The sequence below is a fragment of the Ursus maritimus genome, unplaced genomic scaffold (assembly GCF_017311325.1).
Source record: "Ursus maritimus isolate PB19 unplaced genomic scaffold, ASM1731132v1 scaffold_3, whole genome shotgun sequence".
In the NCBI taxonomy this organism is placed as follows: domain Eukaryota; kingdom Metazoa; phylum Chordata; class Mammalia; order Carnivora; family Ursidae; genus Ursus; species Ursus maritimus.
This window is the reverse complement of record NW_024425563.1, coordinates 98,171,257-98,188,297: the sequence shown is the minus strand read 5'-3', so window position 1 is coordinate 98,188,297 and position 17,041 is coordinate 98,171,257. Positions and strand designations below refer to the sequence as shown.

The 17,041-nt window shown below is 49.6% G+C and overlaps 1 protein-coding gene across 18 annotated transcripts in view; it reads right to left on the bottom strand.

Annotated features, from left to right (window-relative positions):
- Nucleotides 1–17,041, bottom strand: part of IKZF1 (IKAROS family zinc finger 1) — a 96,369-nt gene that overhangs the window by 40,275 nt on the left and 39,053 nt on the right. The gene's annotated exons all lie outside the window — the stretch shown is intronic.

Genomic DNA, 17,041 nt, shown 5'->3' with positions numbered 1-17,041 from the left:
CAAGACCAGGGTTCAAGTCCCCCCAGAACTGGTCCCCAAGGACAGTGACTCTCTCAACAGGTCATTCCGCTCAGATAATCAAATGCATGAACCTTATGGAAAAATGTAAGAAAAAGCAAACTCACCAACTGCACCTCGTTTGTGGATACCCTGCAGCTTTCATTCAGCTGTGCTGATCATTATTTCCTTTCTTTTTTTTTAAGATTTTATTTATTTATTTGACAGAGAGAGAGACAGCCAGCGAGAAGGGAATACACGCAGGGGGAGTGGGAGAGAAAGAAGCAGGCTTCCAGTGGAGCAGGGAGCCCGATGTGGGGCTCGATCCCAGGACCCTGGGATCCCACCCTGAGCCGATGGCAGACGCTTAACAACAGCCACCCAGGCGCCCCATATCATGATTTCCTAAGTAAGCCTTTGCTGCCGTAGGAACGGGGTCCCCTCCTGGAGCCCTGTCCACCTCCAGCCTCTTCAGGACTGGATATCCCCCCTGCACCCTCCCATCCTAGAGATGCCCACCCCAAAGCCGGCTCTCTCTCTCAGAGCATCTCCAGCCCAGAATCCTTGTGGCACCTGCTCATTTCTGGACTTGATGTGGTCTGGACCCCAATTCTGTGCTCAGTTGAAGAGGCTACATGTACTGGCTTCCCTCTTCCCCCCTTCCCCTCCTCCCGCACATGCCTAGAACACACAAGGTGCTCAGGACAGCACTGCTGAAACAACAGACTTTACTATACTTTCTGAAGACAGCTATTGGATCTGAACATTTTCAGTTCATTCACATCCAGTGAGAAGTTGCAAAATATGCAGCAGAAAGCACTTTCATTTTCTATGCTGGCAGCGAGTGGGGCTCCCAAGAAACTGGGTGCATTCAGAGCCAGTTAGGAACAGGGAGCATCATTCTCACTGATTTCTGCTCAGGGCGGACTTGACTGCAGTTTGTGTCCACTGAGCACACGTGCACTGGCTTTCAGGTTGAATGGGTCCCTTGGCCTGGGTCACGTCCCCTTAAGGGAAGACAGGGACAGCTTCTGGATAGTGGGGTGCAGCAGACTTCGGATCAGAGGCGTGTTTGGCATTCGGCTCCACCTCCCATCCGCTGTGTGGACTGAGAGGTCCAGGGCCACCTACTCTGAGCCTCAGTTTCCTGCCCTGCCATGTGAGAATAATCATATCTATCCTCGTCAGGTTTATGTGAAGACTTAGGCCCTCAGTGTGCTGAAGGTTTTTTTTTTTTTTCTTTGTGGAAAAGCACAGGCAGATAAACACCCATCTTGTCAACAAACACTTCAGGGCGTATGGGACCAGCTAGAGTCCACTAACATTTTTCTAAATGGGGGAGAAAATCAGGGAGAATGCTTTGTGGGATCCCTGGCTGTGACAAGCGAAGATGCATGTCCTCAGGGGAACTGCTCTTGGCACCGTGACCCCCTGGGTCCGTGCAGGCTTCCCTTCGGCCCAGAAGAATACGCCTGCTTGGTGCTCCCCTCCACTTGGGAATTACGCTGATGGTGTTTTAGGTGAACTGCCAAGGTCGTGTGACAATTTCAGTTACTTGAACTGGACCTTGACAAAGATGGTTAAAGTCAACTTTGCTTTACTTCAAACTCCAGCTGTCAGATCTGCCTTCCAGAACAGACAGGGTGCAGAGCTGACCGAGAGGCTGGGGAAGAGATGAAAACCCGGTTCCGACCCTCTCTCTCTCAATGCAGCACAGCTGGGCACCTATCCTACTTTGTCTATGTTTTAGTAATTACACTTGTCATGTCTCACAGTGAACTGAATCCCAGACCTGTAATTTAGAAAGGGAAGAACACCAAGCGAAGAGTTTCCTTCTGAAGGGTACAAGTAAGAAAACAGCAGGTTCAAAAACCATGATTCTATTTATGGGATTAGCTCTGAAATTCACTGCTTTGGTGCCATTTGTGGCCTCCTGTCACCACCCTCCAAGGCACAGTTCATCACAACTTGGGGGTGAGACATCCCACAGATTAAAGAACAGGGTGAGGCATACTTTCTGTCAGTCATGTCCTTCTTGCTCTTTGATTTTTTTTTAATGAAAAACTACTTTTCTTTCAGTAAAAATAATATCTGCCTGCGCTAAAGATTGCAAGTGTGCAGAAGCAGCAAGATGAGATTTGGGGAAATTCACCTCCAACCCCTGTAAATATAAGAAATCACGCAAGGGAGAACATGGAGAATAATCTTAAAATAAATAATAAGAACAGAGTGACAGAGCTTAATCCAAGCTTTAAAAAGAGAGAAGGGGCATTTTCAGACCCTGAACCAGGCCAGGAGGAAATGAAGTTGGCTGGAGAAACAGTGACAAGAGAGCGAGGTCCCGTCCTGTGCCAGGGGAGGACGAGCCAGTGAAGCTCCGGGCAGAAGTGACAAGGTGAATGTCCTCCTCTACTCCACTTCTCATCTCAGGGAGGGACGTTCGTGCTGGGGCGCACAGGCCCAAACATAAGGGAGGTACATTCTACAAAGCGACTGTGCCAACGCGCAGGCGTGGCCACCCCGGTGTGTCCGTGGCCGATGGCTGTGGATGCAGGGCCACCTTGCCAGCAGGCCCTGCAAGGACAGGGACAGCGCTGTGCTCCCCCTGTGCACAGGGCAGGGCTCACTCCCAGCACCGAGGGTAAGGGACGCAGGACCCACAGATCGCCAGCGGCCGGGGCGCCTGCAACGTGGGCCGCGAAGCTAGGCGCCTGTCAGCTGTTTGCGCATGCGCTCAGGCTGAGGTCCCTGCACGCGTGCTTCAAATGTGGTTTTTCCGCGGGCACATTCGTACTGAAACAACAGGCGGAATTCTTGCTGCCAGGGGGAAGGGAGTGTGGCAAAATGTGGCACGGAAGAGGAAAGGAAATATTGCAACCGGATGTTACACCTGCCGGCTTCTCGAGTGTGGGGGCCGTGTGGGCCTGGAACGCATCGGGGAGGCGCAGGAGACGCTGTGCCTCATGGAAAGTGGGGAAGGGCTGAGGATGACAAAACCAAGTCCAGGCTCAGGGGCGGAGCGGACACAGCTCCCGTCCAGGCTGGGCGAACACTCTGGGCCATTCCCTCCCTTACCCACAGTTGGCACCTTGTCAAGCCCCAAAGATTCCAGGAGCCCAGGCCCTGCTTCGGGGAGGCCGCAGATAAAGTAATCTCCCCCAGGACACACGGAGGGTGGCTCCCCTGCTGTCCCTCCCTTCCAGAAGCTCTGAGGGGTCCCTGCCAGAATTCCAAGCAAAAGGTGACTCAGCAGAGGCCGAGCAGGGTCCGGGACAACAGCTCGGGCACTGGTCCTGGGGGTCCCTGAGCCCAGAGGTGCAGGAGCGGGCTCTCTGGCTTCACATGGGGCTATTCCTTGAGGGAAGTGTTGACCGAGTTCATCCTCTGAGGCCACTGGGGTGCTCAGTAGGCCTCCGGCTGCTTTCCCAAGCCACAGGGGCCACGAGGCCCTCATTCCTGCCTTTCCCGTTTCTTCCTCTCCTCTGCTCCAAAAGCATAGTTCACAGGCACCAGCTCAAACAGTGAGGGGGGTTTGGGGGTGTGGGCAGGAAAGAGCAGGAAGTGCAAGACACCTGCGTCATATGCGGAGGAAGACAGGGCCAAGGGTGGGAGCGATGGCCGGGACTGAAGCCTGCGGGCAGGGTGGGTGCATCTGGCCTGTGCGCTAGGGTGCACATGCATGTGTGTGCACGTGTAAATGGCACAGAGGTCACTCTTCCTGCACAAGTACTTCACAAAGGCAGCTCAGGAAAAGAGGCTCAAAGCTAGAGAGCCTGCCGCTCTCGGTGGCTTTTACATTCAAAGACAGCATGCAGGACAGAGAGACAGGAGTCCCCTCCCTTTGAGCACCTGATGAGCCCTGCATTCCTGGGGGCACCTTCAGCCCCTCAGCCCAGTGATCAGGCAGCAGACAGGAGCCCAGGTGTCAGACCCGGGCCCCCAGTGTGCTGGGAAGTCACAAAACCCCTGCTTCCTCCCTTCCTTAACTGGAAAGCAAAGCAAAGCGAAGCTGTAGGTATTTCTAGGGAAAGCACTGTGGCCAATGGCAGGACTCCACTGTTCCGAGCTGACACCGAGGCTGTGGGGAGACAGGGCTCCTTTAAGGTCTTTAGTAACTTGTGTTAATAAACTGCTCACCTCAAAATGCTCCTAAGGGATTCCTTAACCCCCACCCCCTTCCCCATCTTGATCTTTCTCATGATTTCCAAACTTAGCTCTAGGCTTCGTAACTGCTAAGCATATGGTGTTTTGTCAACACTCACGAGGAAGCTCTGGGATGGGGCTCAGACCACCGAATGGGATAACGGAAGGGAGGTTTAGGGAAGGATCTGCCCACACTCTCCTTCCCCCTCTGAGAGGCTCTGGGGCTTGAGAGCCCCTCACGGCCTCCCCGGACTCAGTCCCCTCCCATGTGACACTGGAATGCAATGCCTGTCCTGTCCCCACACATCTGGAGGGTGGAAGGGCAGGGCAGCCCCAAGCAGAGGTGCCCGTCCGCTGTGCCGGCACTTCTGCTGACGTCCCCACAGCCTCCGACTGGGACTCACTCATTACTCAGTGGCCTCCCGCTTCCCAGCACCTCAGTCAAAACTGCACATCCTTGGGAAGAACCTTCAAATATCACGCTTTTTTTCCTGGTAGATGTCAGCTGCTTCTCAGGATTCGAGAAGCTCAAAAAGTCCTGTCCTTCACTGCAGCACCATTTCTTTGAAATGAGGGAGATTCTTCTCTTCCTTTTCCCCCCTCTCTCTGTCGCTTTCTGATTCAACACTGTTTACTGGGAAGCACGGGAGAAGGACCAGGGCAGGCCGAGCCTCCTTCCATCTAGAATCCAGGCGATGCCAAACAAGCGAGGTCAACATCAAGGCTGCCTGCCCCAGCAGCTGGCCACACATTGTCCGTGAGCGGCTACTGGGCCCCGGCCACCACGGGAAACGCTTTCCATACACCAGCGTTCCCGTTCTCGAAGCAGCCCCGTGAGGCGACAAAGGAGGCGAAGAAGGCTTGAGAGGTCACCTGGCTGCCCCAGGTCACCTGCTGGGATGGGGTGAAACAGGGACTTTAACTCGTGCTCTTCACCCCATAGCGCATCTTTCTCCAGGGCTGCCCTATATGCCCACCTGATCGGAAAGCCGAATAAAACATAGGGACCGGAATGAGAATTTTGTTGCCGGCGGGAGACGCACCGCCTTCCTCTGGCTGCCTCAGTTGGGCAGAGCTGACCTTTGCTAACCTCCGCATTCTAGCCATTTGTGAGTTTATGAAATGAGGCCTCTTGACCAAGTCACACCGCACAGCCTTCGAGGAGTGGTTTATACTTCAGGCACCGCACACGAAACCCCAGCCCTGTCCCCGGAGAGCACGGGGTGAGAGGAAGTCCTCGTTCTCATTCTCGGGGAGAGTGTGGCGGGACGGGTTCCACAGGGCCTGGCTTCCCCGAAGGGCAGCATTCACAATGAGCAGTGGGGAAGAGGGAGATCTCCGGGGCGATCAAGGCAGAGGAGGCAGAGTGTGTAGGGGGTGGTCCTCCCCGCTGCTCGGACACTGGGCTGCAGGGGGGGATGAGGGGCAGGACTCAGAGGAAGCTGGGATGAGGTCCGAGGCCTCTGCCCAGAGGGTCCCATGGTAGGAACGGGGTGTCAGGTGGCAGGAGGGGGATAGCCAGGGTTGGGGGGTCTGGCTGAGGAGACACAGAGGACACTATCCCCACACCCCATACCCCACACCCCACAGACAGAAACAGGGACTCTGGGGGCCAGCAGAGTGGTCTGGGGCAGAGGAGGCTCACAGGCCTGGATTCAGGCCTGAAGCAGACAGCCACCCCCTGCGGCCCCCCGCAGCCCTGTGGGTCTCGGGCCCATCTGGAATCGGGCTGCGGATGGGAAACTCCAGGCTTCTGAGGAAAACTGTCCCAGCTATCGCCAGCCCTTGGGTTTCCAGAGGCCCCAACTTCTGCATTCTGTCCCCGCTCCACACCACCTACCCTCCTCCTCCTGCTGCCCCATCCAGATGCTGCCAGGAGGCAGGGCCCGGAGCGCGATTGTGACACGGCAGCATGTGTCATATTGTAACTGGGTGTCCACATCCTCCTGCCCAAATTGTAACAGCCTAGAAGAGGAACCAGGGCGAGGAGTGAAATATAGGAATGCAGGGAAAGAGGAAGCCATCGCCAGACACCAGCCCAACCGAAATGCGGAGAATTATGGAGAAGTGACAGAAAGGGAAGCAAGAGTAGGGAATTGCATTTGGTGGCTTGACCAAGTGCACACGCATGCACAGATACACACTCACAGACACAGACTCCCACACTCACACACACTTCCACACGCACTGATACATGCTTACACACATAAACAGACACACACACATACACATACAGACACCTTCCCCACTACACACAGATATATGCTCACACACAGACTCTCACGCACACACACTCACACTCACATGTACTTAGACACCCACACAGACACACACATACCCTCCCATATGCACAGATACATGCTCACACATGGACACACATACTTATACACATAGACTCACATACACACTCATATACACACTCCCACTCCCATACATACTAACACATGCTCTCACACACATACTCTACACACTCACACAGATTCACACGCATACACACACATACCTTTACAAAGGGACAGACACACACACATAGTCCCATGCTCACACTCACATGTGCATATACACACTCACACACTTATACACAGGTACCCCCCCACACACAGACTCTCATACACACACTCACATGTACGTACTCACACTCACACAGAGACAGATACTCCTACATACACAAACGTACACACTTGCATACACAGAGACACACATACTCTCACAGACATACATACGCACAGATAAAGCTCTCGCTCACACATACAGCTACTCACTACACAGACACACATCACCCATACATATACGTATACACAGATACCTACACACAGTCTCACACACACACACACACTTATACACACACGCAGATACGCTCACATACTCTCAGAGACATACACGTATATATATACACTCACGCACAGACACACACGTACTTGCACACACACTCACACACACCTCATATATACAGACACACAGTCACACTCTCACACTCTCATACACACTCACACACACTCATAAGCCTTTCCTGCATCTAAACCAGACTTCTAAAAGACAAAGCTCCCCTCGTTCTTAGCCCCAGAGAAGAGGGACAAGTCAGGTCTGCAGTCTGAGGACACCTAGTCCAAGCTTCCTCTGTGTGTCTGTCCTAAATGGTACGAGATGCAGAAATTCCTAATTATTCTAGGAGGCCATTCTGTCATTTTCCTCTTACATTTAAAAAGTCAGAGTAAAACAGGGTAAAATTTCCTTACATCATAATCAAAAATTTAATTTTGGAGCTGAGACAAAAAAAAAAAAGGAATAATGAACAGAAAGCATAAGTACATTCAGGCAGATCCCCTTTGGGATAAAAAATACCATTTTAAGAAATGAGAACAGGCCAAGAGGAAAAGCCTGAAATCTAGGGAAAATTGAGAAAGAAGTTGTGAATTAACCCGTTTGTGGCATTTTCTGTGTGTGGAGATAACCAGCAGCAGAGCTCTGAGTCAAAGGCATTCCCGCTGGAGGGGTGAGGAGACTGCCTACAAAAATCCTTATCTACCGTTTTCACAGGCGTGTGGCGGAGGGCGGAGGGCCCAGCCAAGGGGGCCTTGCTGCCTGTCCTGCCTCCCGAGGCCTCTGAATTCACATGGGAAGCTCCCTACCAGTACAGTCTTTAAAAAGAATGGGTCCCTTCCCTCCTCCTAGTTTCCAAGAGAAACACTGGCTACCCTAGGTGCTATTACTGTTCCTGTAGAAAACTACTGATTATCTCTTGAAACTTTGCATTTGTGTGGGACCTTCCCAGGAGTGGTCCTTCCGATTTATGCTCTGCAAGCTAGCGTGTGAAAGTTGCCATGAACTTAAGACAAGAGAGCCTGCATCCTGAGAAGACTAGAGGCAAACCTTCAGCCTGTGGGCAGAGCTCAGACGTGCGGGCAGCTCAGGACTGCTCTGTGCACCTACCCCCCAGGCTTCCTGGGTGAATGTTCTAGAGGACCTTCTACGTACCACACGTTGTTCCTACCCCAACATGACGTTCTGGACCCTGCAGTGTGACACCCATGACACATGCACAAACCAACACACCTGATGTCTTCCTTCACAGGTAAACCTGGGTCTACTCGACAAGCTCTCACCGACCCCTGGTGCCACGGAGGCTGTGACATCCACCCTGTGGCCACAGGCCTGCAACCAAGGGTACTGACTGCTGACCTGTGAGACCCTTCCCGATATTACAGAAATGAAGACCACCAAGGCTCGCAGGGGACCCACAGCCTGTGATCCCAAAATGCCTGAATTCTTTTTTTCCCTTCCGATTTGGCAACTTGGTTTCTCATCTCTGATCCTTGTTTTCTTTTCTTTTCTTTTCTTTTCTTTTCTTTTCTCTTTTCTTTCTTTTCTAAAACAAAAATTGACGGTAGCAGAGACCTCATCTAGGCACCATACTGCCTCACCACCCTACCTGCAGCCTGTTAGTCTCCCTTTCAGCCCACCATGGGCAGGTACAGCCCCACACACCTCGTGTCAGCTGCTCAGCTCTTCTGTCTTTCTGCCCAGGGCATCTAAGGCTTCGGGGAAATCTGTGTTGCTCAGGAGCAACCCAAAATCAGGACCCTCACTCTCCATGGGGCAGCCATTGCCGGTGGGGGGGCGTCATGACTGCCTCCTCTTGCATTCTGTGTGGTGGCTTGGGTGGAATGGAAGCCTGGTCCCCACAGCGTTGGGGGGGCACATCTGCATTGATTTTCCCCTTTTTTCTCTCCTCTGTGCCTCAGTCCAGCCTCCCGTCAGGCTGGGAGAAAGACCCAGCCCTTCCAAGTGATGGAGAATTGATCCAGAAGCATCTTGCATTCACAGAAGGCAAACCTGGGGTTTCTAAGTCCCGAGTTATGGATAAAGACGGGCAGCACCATTAAACCAGTGCCACCCAAAGCAGATGCTCAGGCGGATGCTGCCTCCTCTGGACCCTGTCATTGAGTTTTAATGTGATTCCCGCATCCTGGCTCTGGGACAGTCTGGGTCCCCATGCAAATGGATCTCCTACCTTGTAACAGGACATAAAGGGTTGAAGCACATAAAGGGTTGCTGACACTATTTAATAGAGGAAAGTTGCAGTCACTTGCTGGTAGACTTCAAGATTCACTAACAATAGATACCCTTTAATTAAAACGACACAGTTGAAGACCGACCATAGAGCCAAAGCTGCATCTACTGGGCCCTTGGCATTCGCAGCTCTCCCAGCCCCAGCCTCAGCCTCCCCACCTGAGGACTGGCTCTCAAGGCCAGACACTCCCTTTGGTGACTTTGGAGAGACCCTAATGCCATGGGTGGGCTGACACGTGTTGGAATGAGGCAAACTTCTTTCCCTCTTGTCCCTTACAAGCCTTAGCACAAACATTGAAGAAATGAAACTTCGAGTTCAACACCAAGAACAGGGGAAGAGCAGGAGATGTGTGCCTGGCAAGCAGCAGACATCAAGCCCAATCTGGGGAGGCATGGTGACACACCAGGGCTCGGGATCTAAGCAAGGAAGAGAGATTTGGGAAACCGTAACCTTGCTTATTTAAGAGCAATGTTTATTTTCAGAACACCGAGTATTGCAAAAATTCTAAAACTATACGAGGGGAAAATATACAGCATGTGGAACTCAGAGAATTTTTACCCTCTGCAGTGACAAAATATTCCTATTTAGGTTACCAATTATTCCAAGGTCTGTCATGGTTGAGGGTCAAATGAAATAAAATGTCTAATAGGGGTGCCTGGGTGGCTCAGTGGGTTGAGCGTCCGACTCTTGGTTTTGGCTCAGGTCATGATCTCAGGGTCCTGGGATCGAGCCCTGTGTCTGGCTCCATGCTCAGCAGGGTGTCTGCTGGAGTGGAGATTCCCTCTCTCCCTCTTCCTCTGCCCCTCCCCTATTCATGCCCTATCAATCAATCAATCAATCAATCAATCAATAAAATCTTTTAAAAACACCTAATAAAGTGACAAGAAGACAAATTTGCACAGTAGATCAAGAACTGTCATTAGACTTTCCCATCTCAACTTGAGGCTTTGGACTTAAGGGACAGAAGGAAGTACCACAAAAACTTGAATTGGAAGGATCTGAATAAAGATCAAAGAAATTGAAAATGCAATGCCTTTGCCTCATTCTGAGCTGCTAAACTGAAAAAACATAGACTGGGGGAAATCAAAAGCATCACTAGCTGACCTCATCCCGTTGACATTACACTTACTCAGAAGCTGGACATCTATCTGCACCAACTGGTGACAAGAGGTCAATAATGAGAAAGTAAAACTAGATTCTGAGCTGACCAACAAAAAGAGAAGTAAGAAGCCTCTGAATCAAATTCAGGCGTTTACTCTTGGGTGAGTCCCTCTGACACTCACTGGGGTATCTGCACCCTCACCTTATGCACAGTGTTGAAGATGATTAAATAGTTCTTTCTTATCTTAACACGGAACATATTAGAAGTTGCAATTTAGAAAGTCAAGGAAGACACTCAAAACATCCAAACAGATAAGAGCATTCAAAGCCAGGGTCATTTAGGGAACAGAGATAAGCTCTACACACACGTGACTTTTTGTGAAGTGAAGTTCAGGACCTCTACCGAGGTACAAATGCTGCTGTTCTTTCTGGCCGCAAGAGGACTACCTCTTTGCCAGCTGGGCCGCTTTGGAAAATCTGGAAGTCAGGACCCCACAACACTGGAGGCATGAGACATGTCTGCTGAAGAAATGAATGGATGCATGAGCAAGTGAATGAATGGATAGCACCATCCTGCCTGCTCACGGGGTTTACAACTGGCCAAATGTATGCACACAAATGACCTCTCCATAATGCTAGAATTCGCATTTACAATAGTAAACCCAAGTTCAGAAGAAGAGGTTCAAGTAATTTCAAGATATTCCTCAAAGAATCACAGGGGGTCAAGGGTTCTAGAAAGATCCCTCATCCAAAAGGGTTAAAATATACCGGAAAAAAAAAAACGGGGTAGGTTTAAGTTGTTTGGAAATTTTTGTCGTGAAGGAATGCTCTCTCCCTGCAAATGCGAGATGAATGAGAAGCTGGTGGAGGTGCCTCTGAAAATGAATAGAAAGCACTCGTGGCAGACCCAGTATCGGGCCCAGATCCGCGGAGATGAGGGGCTCACTCACCAGCCCGCTGAACAATTTCCCACGGTACTAGGACAGTGAACTCTGCCTCCCGTATGCATTTCTGAGCTGAGAAACTACAGATTTTGATTGCAACCATGTGCCAGGTGTGTAAATCTTAGGTAGGGGTAAAAGAGTTTGGTGTCAATCATTTCCAGGGTTTTGCTGCCGGGAAAGTAGATATGGAGGAAATACAGAACACTCTGAAATTAAAAACAGGAAATGGGTGAATTCATTGCCCCTTCTGGGAAATGATGAAATGAAATGTGTTTCAACCTTAAGGTGTAATCATGCAAAACTTAGTTTATCAAGGTTATTAAGACATATGATTTCTCATCAAGATAAATGACTTTTTAAGATTTAAAAACCCAGTGAATGTAAGGGTTAAATCCACCCCCCTTCCCATATCATAAAACTACAAAGAGCTAGGTGCTTGAATATTTTCTATCAATAGACAATAAAGACAGAGAGAGAAAGTATCTAATGAACAATTATGATGTGAATATTTTCATGATCTCAAATCAGAACTTATAATAAAGTTGGTAACTGGTTGTTTCTGTTCAGAAGTGTGCTACATGGCCTGAATTAAACAACAAGAGTCCTTGTATTAAAACGCTAACCCCCTGTGCTAGAAAGCACAACTAGCACTTTTAAAAGTGCTTCAAGCAGAAGTCCAGTCTATTGACCGTTCGCTGATCCCTGGTGGCACAGGCAGGACCCACTGTGACACCACCTTGGAGCTAATCATCGCAACCCAGCATGCAGGGATAAAGTGGCACCACCCAGCTCAGCATGCCCACAGATTTCTTTTCACAGACCAACACACAGAGCAGTTGTACGCATCACACCAAAGATCTACATGTATGAGTAACCCATGCAAATGAGAGGGAATGAAAGACCAGAAAATGATGGGAAATCTAACAGCACAAATATTTTCACACTTCAATGACACATTTCTAACGGTTAGGAGCGAGGCAGTTATATGCGCGTGATGTAAGGCCCTCGTCAGAGTCTGTTAGTGTAACTTGCTAGCACAGCCCAATGTATCCTCCCATCTGCCTGCCTCCAAGTCCTGTTGGAGGGTTCTCTATCCAGCTGCCAAATCTGCTGCGGGCAAACTCTGTCTCAAGATTGGGGAGAAGGTCCATGGAATGGGTTGCTGGCGGAGCCACTCATTCCCAAACATGGCACCCGTGCCGTGCAAACCAACAGGGATGAGGAGGGATGGGTTTTGCTGCCTTCTTGAGACACACGGACCGGCCTTCGTGGTTGCACCCCACATCAAGAAGGCCTGATGCCCATGCACCCCAGGATTTTCTTCCATGCTCCTCTGAGTAGACAGCATCAGTACATGGCCACATGGTCACTGATGGTGATTCAAACCCAGGCCGCTGGTGTCCCCAGGGGCACCCCCACACACTCCCACTGCTTTGCATACCTCTGCTCAGATACCTCAACTGACCTGGGGGTCACTTCAATTGTTTCTCACATGGCTTCTTGTACCTAACTTTGGTAGTTTCAAGTCTGCAGCTTTCTGAATGAATGTGTAAAATAAAATAGATACACTGCCTTGGTTCCAAAGCCTTGACTCAACCTTTGCATGGAGGGTCCCTATCTGCCCCCAACTTATCTCTTACTGATCCTATAACATGACTTAAAATAGAAGCATGAATGCCCTAAATGTGACAGGATTTCAGTTAGGGTGATATGGGTTGTAAGACTTCTTGATGAAAGGCAAGTGATGGTCCAAGATGGCATTCATTTTGGGGGTAAAGCTATGCCAATGACTCCCCCTACTCCCCGTCTACCCCCATAACCATGACTGCCTAGGGAATACATCTACTGAAGGTCTTCTCTGAGGTCAGCCCTCCTCCCAGAATCCCCTGATGCCCACGTAGAAACCAAAGATTCCACTGTGTTTCCTCGGCCTTCGCTTGTTTCCCTCCCCCCCACCCCTCAACCTGCTCCTTTTTCCTATTTTTAAAAATTCTACCTATTCTTGAAGTGACAGAATATATGTTATGTCTTCTGAAATCTTACACACATTGCATCAAAACTGATTTTGCTCTTTGCCTGTTTGTGGGTTTTGAAGTTTTTCATGTATCCTGCTCCCTAAGGGAGGCCCTGGGTGTGTGTCACGCATCCTCTGTGTTCCTCATTACTTGCCCAACAAGTGCTGCATGAATGAAGCTAGACTGGCCTGTGGATATCACAACCAAATTTTCCTACCAGTTTCCCAACACCATTTAGAATACCAGTATTTTTCAATATGTCATTCGCCAATACTTACTCTTAGGGTGGTAACAAAGATCATAAACACACAGGCTTAATATAAAAAAAATGGTAGCAAGAGAAAGTTGAAAGAACACAAGATTTAGAATCAGAAAACTTGGGTTCATATGGGTTGTGCGATTCGAAGATCGGTTAATCGACCTCATTAAGTTTATAACCAACAAGGAACCCAAGATGGAGGTCCAATGACTCCCAGTGCCGACTGCCATTCCAGGCTGTCTGGGCATGGGACCCTTCTCATCTGTAAAGCAGAGAGAGGGAACAAGGTGAGGACTAAGTTAAACCACGTCACCAAAACCACTGTACTCTATCTCCCCCGATTAGGTATGAGAGCAGAGGCTGTTAGCACTAGAGCGCATGTGTCTGGTGCATTTTGCTCAACAGGTGGGTACCATCACTGCATAAAGAGCCATTGCCTTGTTGGAGTTGTTTTGTACTGACTGCCTCAGGTTCTCTTTTGTTTGCTTTTGTGTAATTCTTTTTGTGTCTGTGTTCGGAAGACCTGCCAGCTTTACACCACATCTGGCACAGTGGTTCATTCGATTTGCTCATTACTGAAACAAAATGGTGCCCAGGCTCAGTTTTCAAGTGGGCTGAGCTTCTGTAGTTGGTATGAGTGACGTGCATGGTTTCAAACCCACCACATTCTTGTTCTGATCTCGGTGCCACAGCCATGAGGAAACAGCACCTTACAGAGGTGTTTTACCTCAAAGAATGTGCCAAAAATAACTGTTTCTCAATGTAGGTATCCCACTCTCATTTTTTTTTTTTGAGGTGAGAAATTTCCTAATAGCCAATTTGTAGAGCATCTCATGAAATCCCTTTTCAGCAATTCTTTTTCTTTTGTGTCTGGGACTCACATGCTCTTTCTCATGGATTCCGAAACATCAGCTGCGTCGTTTCCAGTAACAGTCATTGAAAACTTCAGAGAATTCATTTTCCTGACAAACTAAAATAATGAATTTCTTTTCCTATTTACTAATTTGAAAGCTGTGGCCCACCGATGGGAAATCAGTAGGTAATGTCTTTCTGAAATGGGAATTCTCTTGAAAATGCCCCTAGCATATCATAGGAAAATCTTGGGATTTTCTCTGTTCTTCTTAAATAAAGAACATACTCCATACTTTGATCACAGTAAAATGTCCCTCTCTTCATTCTTGAATCTCCTGTCTCTCTGTGGATCTTGGAATGTGAGCCTTCCTGACCCCAAGAGTTGGCAAAGTGGGAGGGAAAATGAATTCACAACAGCACGATAATGTTGTCAGACACAATATTGGAGAACTATCCACATTGCTGTCATTGTAAAACACACTTTTACCAATTTCCCTTTCACTTAAACTTTCGAAGAAATCTTTCTGTGTCTGTAACAGGCCACCTGCAACCTGAAAGATTCATGAAACTGTGACACAGTACCGGACATTTATACTGAGTTACGGAAACTCTGGATTAAAGATTTGTTTTGTTTAAAGACTGATTTGTTTAGGGACATCTGGGTGGCTCAGTCAGTTAAGCATCTCCCTTTGGCTCAGGTAATGATCCCAGGGTCCTGGGATCAAGTCCCGCACAGGGCTCCTTGCTCAGTGGGGAGACTCCTCCCTCTGCCTGTCGCTCCGCCTGCCTGTGCGCGTGCGCGAGAATGCACGCATGCGCTCTCTCTCTCTCTCTCTCTCTCTCTCTCGGAAAAATAAACAAAATTTCTAAAGACTGATTTGTTTAAAGATAACATTTCCATTTCCAGGAGTAAAAATTAAACTCAATTAACAATCTGATGGACACAGCCACGTGCAAGGCTGGCTTCACCTGGAACAAAAGATTAAAGGAACGTCCCATTGGGAACGGTGGCATATCTTTCTGCTTTGTTGCCTGGTGTGAGTTTTGCTCCTTTTAAGAAACTTGCAAAAACTTAGTTGTCACTGGCTTAAAAAGCTTTGACCTTTGACCTGGGTCACTGATACTGTATCACAAATTTCTTCCTTTTACGTGTGTTTCATGGACTGTGAGGCCAGGGGTCCCAGACGAGTCAGAGATCAGCAGCCTACCTGTGCCAATTTCATCTTTTTAAAAAATAGATTATCTAAACGTCAAAAAGAAAAGAAAAAAGGTGATGTTGTCCACCGGGCTTCTCACAGAGTTGCTGTGGAAATGAGCATCGTAAAGGGAAGGAGTTCTCTTATTCACCCCGTCCCTATGTCTGAGACACACAGTCGTTCCAAAAAGGGCTCACCAGGCTGACGTGAGCCACACACCACCAAACAGGACAGTGACGCACGCCAGATCCTCGCCTGAGGTCCAAGTATCAGACGCACCGGGACAAGGTGAGGGAGAGATGTGTGTTTCTGGGAAACTGACGCACATGTTCTGAGCGGACACTTCATGTGGGTTGAGGGTGCACGAACCGACCACAACCACCTGTGTGTGCCTGAGCTGCACTGGGGGAGCTGGCGCCCCGGGCAAGGTTCTGCCCTCCAGAACCAGAATATCAGAGCTCACAAACACGGAAAATGGGTTTAATACCCATGTTTCTACAGACGAACAGCAGTGAGTCCCCCAGTACTACAAAATCAGCCTTGGCTCGCTGTCTTCCATCACATCCTGAGGGTGGAGGTGGATCTGGACAAAGGGGAGCTCGCCAGGGGCACTGACTGGTTTTTCTCTTTTATTTGCACTGCCTGCCAGGGCCGGCAGGGTCCTCTGGATGCCGTGTCTGGGGAGGGACTTGGGCACACTGCCAATGGCGGGGGGAGGGGGGAACAGTGAGGGGAAGCAAAGCAAATGGAGACTCGTGTTTGATTTCATCACCCTCGGAGCAACTCAGGAAACATCAACCAGGGGAAGGGGATGTTCAGAGGGCTTAGCATGGCTGTCTTCAGGGACTGGAAGGGTTCTTGCAGTTTAGGGAAAGTATTGACAGTGCAGCTGGCTGTGTGCATGGCTCTCAATACAAGCAGATTTGATTCAAGACTGCTAATAATCAGTGTCTCCCAAAGCCTAGACCCGGCTGTCCTAGGAGGTGTCCGGATATGTGGGCCCTTATCCATCAGCCGATGCTGAAGGACGTATGGACGGGGCTCACGTTAGCTCAGTGGTCTCCCAACTGCAGTGCTTTATGGGAGGGAGACTCACTGCCCAGCAGCAGGACGGTGGTGATCAAACGCACTCTGTGCGGCTGGCTCAGTGGGTGTTGTGGGCAGAGGGAGGCTTAGCATCAGAAGCTTTCCTACATTTTCCTTGTTTTTAAGAGGCCTCCACACTATGTGGGGTTTGAACTCACAACCCTGAGATCAAGAGCTGAGTGGACAGCAAGACCTAAGCTGAGATGAAGAGTTGGATGCTTAACCAACTGAGCCAGCCAGGCACCCCTACATTTTCCTTGTTTCATTCCCGTGCAGACAGAAGCTCTAAACCACCTTTCCACCAGGGGAATGCTGACACAGCAGTGAGTGCACTCGCTAAGCGCAGCCAGGGCTTCAGTGCACCAGCCTGAATATTT